This window comes from Priapulus caudatus, unplaced genomic scaffold (genome assembly GCF_000485595.1).
Source record: "Priapulus caudatus unplaced genomic scaffold, Priapulus_caudatus-5.0.1 Scaffold612, whole genome shotgun sequence".
NCBI classification, from domain to species: domain Eukaryota; kingdom Metazoa; phylum Priapulida; class Priapulimorpha; order Priapulimorphida; family Priapulidae; genus Priapulus; species Priapulus caudatus.
Genome location: NW_014577673.1, coordinates 150,097 through 155,558, shown reverse-complemented (window position 1 = coordinate 155,558; position 5,462 = coordinate 150,097).

The following is a 5,462-nucleotide window of genomic DNA, read 5'->3' as shown; positions in this document are numbered from 1 at the left end:
CAGTGAGTCAATTCTGCGCATTATCGAAGATGGTCGTTAATAGAGGTGTCCGCATCTGTGACAAGCCCGGGGGGGGTACCTCTAGCATAGTGACGTATAATATAATATATATATGCGCCGCACTATTGCCCCAGTCATTTTAGCCTCACCTTGACATCGTCCAAGCATGAGGCTTAATTGTCCATGGGTCGTCCGTCCGTCCGTAGCTCCGTTTCGTTCGTGTGGCCGTGCGTCCGTCCGTCAACAACATTGCTACCAATCGAACCGATAATCAGAACCGTTGACCCACATGTGAAATGGTATAGTTTTACTGCCTATGCTCCCATATAAACGTCCTATTTCTGAGAGCACGCGCCAGTCGACAGTACTTTCGAGCCACGCAATTTTTGGCAAAAAAATGGGAATTGCATTAGTCAGTCAGGTTCAACGGATTGCTCCATTTTTGTAGAATGAATAAGGGCTAGGGGGTTATTGATAATAAAAAAAAATTCATGCAAATTAATAAGGTTTGGCACATATTAATAGCATGTTAATATAGACCACGCAGATAACAAAGTCCTGGTGGTTCACACTCGTGCTGGTTCGTTTTACAAGATTCATTGACAATATCTTTAATGCAAAAATGTATTTCCTTTCCGCCCTAACCGATAAAACTCTATCATAGGAGTAAAGTTTTACAAACACATGTCGAAGTCGCATAACCTATTTATTTCAAACGCCATCGCTAAAGAACATCAAAAGCGGTATACGCCAATCACCGGTCACAAATTGTATTCATTTTGTTTCTAAATTATTAATGCAATATCAGATGGCAACCATTGTGCACCGCCTAAAAACTCATAACGAAGTAAAACACTCCATGCAACCAATTAACCTTTGACAAAGTTGTGTTATGCAGGTAAACACACGTTGTCACATGGTATACTAGCAATCTAACTGAAAAACGATCCTCGTTCAATCTTACACGTTACACACGGAGCTCCCCGCTTTTAAGGGCAGTGGCCTAAATCTGAATATTATAAAAACGTTAAAATGCGATCATTAGGTAACGCCATCACTCGCCCACTACCTCTCAGACTTTCACATCTCAAACATTATTTTCACATACAAATTAGAAGACAACATAAATTAATCTCAAGAGTACTATACATGGGATTCTCCTCATATATACTCCATATTTCGTTTCTATAATGTACGTCGATGGTTGCTCAATCGAAACTGACTTCTCACTCACTAATTGGTGTCCTTTTTTGTGGTGAGCTACAGTGTCATTGACCCTTTCATTTAAATTTCCTTTCGAACAGTGACATTGCAAGCATCAGCTCGGGTGGGAGTGATGAGCGCAAGATTCCGCTGGAGCTGTTGGCAGCCGCAGTAAAAGTTCACGATCAAGCCGGCGACGTCATGTACTTTGCGTAGAGACTGTGTGTAAAATAATTTATCGATGTAGCGAGTATGTTATGCATGTAGTGTTCATACGTGTAGAATATAGGCTACCAGGTGATAAGTACAACCGGGCTATTCAAAATTGCCATTTTTATGTGTCTGATAAGGAATGTTTTGGTCTAACATTGAAATGATGATACAGAGAAATGCAGAAGGTATCACATCTATTAATAAATAGAAGTGGACACACAATCACTATGTGCAGTTTTTCCAATGATCAGTGACAGCAAAAGTGCTCAGCTACAGTTCTTTATTGCATTTCTTTATTTTTTGTGCTCGCATTTATTTTGTACTATTATTAATGCCTTAAAACAAAACAAACCCTCTATGGTGGAGAAATTACATGTTAGTCGGAAAATGGATGTCAGTGTAGCAAATGCTCGAATCGCATGGATTCATATGCTGAACCACATTATTGAATATTTTTATTGTAACCATAACTGTGTTTGCCAGATGCATATTACTCTCTTTATGCATTCAAGGGTCTAAACTACTATCTGCTAATGAAATTGAGCTAGAATACATATCATGCTATTTTGCGTTTGTGACTGTGTTCATTATAAAGTTGTGGTGAAATTTATATGGGTGGCTATTAAAAGTTGCGGGGGTCGCTAAAAGCTCGATATTTCATCACGCGACAAAGTTGGCATGTTATAGCTGTGTGATGTGTTTGAAATCTGTTTTCGTTACAAAGTTTTTGTTAATAACAAGAGGTGGCGCTACACGCCACAAGCTTAATTCTGTGACATCACTAAGCTGTATATAATAACAGTGTGTGACTTATGAAATGATATATAAGTTGCAATATGGTGAATATATTTTCTGCTCATATAGTTCTAGATTCGCCCACTATATGTGCCAGCACTAAAGGGCTTCTTTTCGTGTATACGTTTAGTAGCGTTTATAGAGATTATTCAAATAAATTGAAATTAACCAAAATATAACTAATTATGTTTCTGTGTATGTAGAGAATTTAGAAGTAGTTATTTAGTGGGATCGTTTGTTTCTGGCACAGCTAGCTGGCAGACTGCAGTTCTCTCCTGGATGACACAGCTAGCTAACAGACTGCGGTTCTCCCCTGGATGACACAGCTAGCTAGCAGACTGCGGTTCTCCCCTGGATGACACAGCTAGCTAGCAGACTGCAGTTCTCCCCTGGCAATGGACCACAGCTAGCTACGAGACTGCAGTTCATCCCCTGGATGACATACAGCTAGCTAACAGACTGCAGTTATCCCCTGGATGACAGCTAGCTAACAGACTGCAGTTATCTCCTGGATGACACAGCTAGCTAACAGACTGCAGTTACCCCCTGGATGACATACAGCTAGCTAACAGACTGCAGTTATCCCCTGTATGACATACAGCTAGCTAGCAGACTGCAGTTCTCTCCTGGATGACACAGCTAGCTAACAGACTGCGGTTCTCCCCTGGATGACACAGCTAGCTAACAGACTGCAGTTATCCCCTGGATGACATACAGCTAGCTAACAGACTGCAGTTATCCCCTGGATGACAAGCAGCAACAGGACTGCAGTTATCTCCTGGTAGACACAGTCTAGCTAGCAGACTTCGGTTCTCCCCTGCGATGAACGGCTAGCTAGCAGACTTCAGTTTCCCCTGGAGGACACATAGGGCTAAAACAGACTGCGGTTTGCTCCTGGATGACACAGCTAGCTACACAGACTGCGGTTCCCTCTGGATGCAACAGCTAGCTAACAGACTGCAGTTCTCCCCTGGATGGACACAGGCTAGCTAGCAGACTGCGGTTATCCCTGGATGACACACCAGTAGCTCAGCAGACTGCGTTCTCCCTGGATGACACAGTAGCTAGCAGACTGCGGTTATCCCCTGGATGGCACAGCTAGCTAACAGACTGGCAGTTCTCCCCGGTGAGACACGGCATAAGCTAGCAGACTGCGGTTATCCCCGCGATGACACAGGCTAGCTAGCCAGACTGCGCGTTCTCCCGGATGACACAGCTAGCTAGCAGACTCGGTTCTCTCCTGTGATGACACAGCTAGCTAGCGACGATGTGGTCTTCCCGGATGACACAGCTAGCTAACAGACTGCAGTCTGAGCCCTGGATGACACAGCTAGCTAACGACTGCGGTTCTCCCCTGAGATGACACGGCTAGCTAGCAGTCTGCGGGTATCCCTGGATGCACACAGCTAGCTAGCAGACTGCGAGTTCTCCCCTAGAGGACACAGCTAGCCTAACAGACTGCCGGTTCTCCTCTGGATGACACACGCTAGCAGCCAAGACTGTGGGTTCTCCTGGCATGAACACAAGCTAGCGTAGCAGATTTCTCAGTCCTGAATTTTTCCTTGAATTCTTGAAATTTGAGTGACAATTCCCAAACGATTCGCCCCCTGACAAGCTGTATGGTGGTTTAAAGCATGTGAGCGTGTACCCCCGGATCTGGAAGGATCGTGGCTACCCCATGTTGGAAATGTTGGGTCAAGAGGCTTGGGTTAGCACTATAAGGTGTTTTCTTCTTCTCCGGTCACTACACTACACTCGACCTACCCACTGCAAGCTTATCGTGGCTACCCCATGTTGGAAATGTTGGGTCAAGAGGCTTGGGTTAGGACTCGAAGGTACTATCTTCTTCTTCTCGGGTCACTACACTACACTCGACATAGCCACTGCAACACACAGGACCTGACATGGTGGTTGAAAACCTCAAGGTCTCCACGTCTACATGGCTCTGGTAATAGGGGGCATTCCAGGAGATGTGCCATAGTCTGGTCCTCCCCACAGTCGCATTCGATTGGGCCGTCTTCAATGTATCCCTATTTCTGCATGAGTGCCCTCCATCGACCAACCCCTGTCCTGAGGCTATTTCGGCATAGCCACGTCAGCCATACCTCGTTGGCTCCGGGTGGGAGGGATTTCTGGGGGCTGAGTGAAAGCTTATGATGGCTTGCCTGAAGATGCTTTGACCATATAGGGCGATCCTGTAGTTTTGGATGTTGCCATCCAGGTGTTAAACCGCGTGGATTAAACTGTGCCTGGACTTTAATCTTTTCTGTACTGATTCATGCTGGATGAGGGGGTGGCGAAGGTCATTTTCTTGCTTAAATTTCTCCAGTTGGGATGAAGCCATTCGGCTAACGTGTGGAGTGGCAGTGCCACAGAGCAAGTAGAAGTCATCTACTCTGGTTGGTCTCAAGCATCCAGAAATGGCTCTGCAGGCAATGTTCAGAACTGGGTCAATTTTTGCTGCATCGTGCTACCTACTCCAGACAGGGCACGCATACTAGCGATCGATACTAGGGATCGTAGCAGGAGAACCCGGGACTGGACCCCCCTTGGAGGGGCTCGAGAATTTGCAGTGATCGAGGCTGCAATTTCGGGAATAACGGCAGCGACCACCTTAGCAATTAGGGGGTCATCTCAGCATGGGGACCATCGTTGCACTTGAAACACTTGCAGAAGAAAAGGTAAAAATATTTTAAAGGTGATCCAGATTAAAATAATCCAAAAAATTATAGGCCCACTATAAGCTCACAGAATTTATTCAAATTTCCGCCAATCGGGGTGCTCCCTCCTATACGACCGAAGCGGGTTTATTTCTTTATTCCTATCCTGCATAAAACAATAAAGTATTATTATTAGCTCATCTGACATAGTCAGATGCAGCTTGTAGAATCGCATGATCGTCTGTCCGTCCGTCCGTCCGTCGCAGACTGCGGTTCTCCCCTGGATGACACAGCTAGCTAACAGACTGCGGTTCTCCCCTGGATGACACAGCTAGCTAGCAGACTGTGGTTCTCCCCTGGATGACACAGCTAGCTAGCAGACTTCAGTCCTGAATTTTTCCTGAATTCTGAAATTGGTACAATTCCAAAACGATTCGCCCCCTGACAAGCTGTATGGTGGTAAAGCATGTGAGCTGTATTACCCCGGATCTGGAAGATCGTGGCTACCCCATGTTGGAAATGTTGGGTCAAGAGGCTTGGGTTAGCACTATAAGGTGTTTTCTTCTTCTCCGGTCACTACACTACACTCGA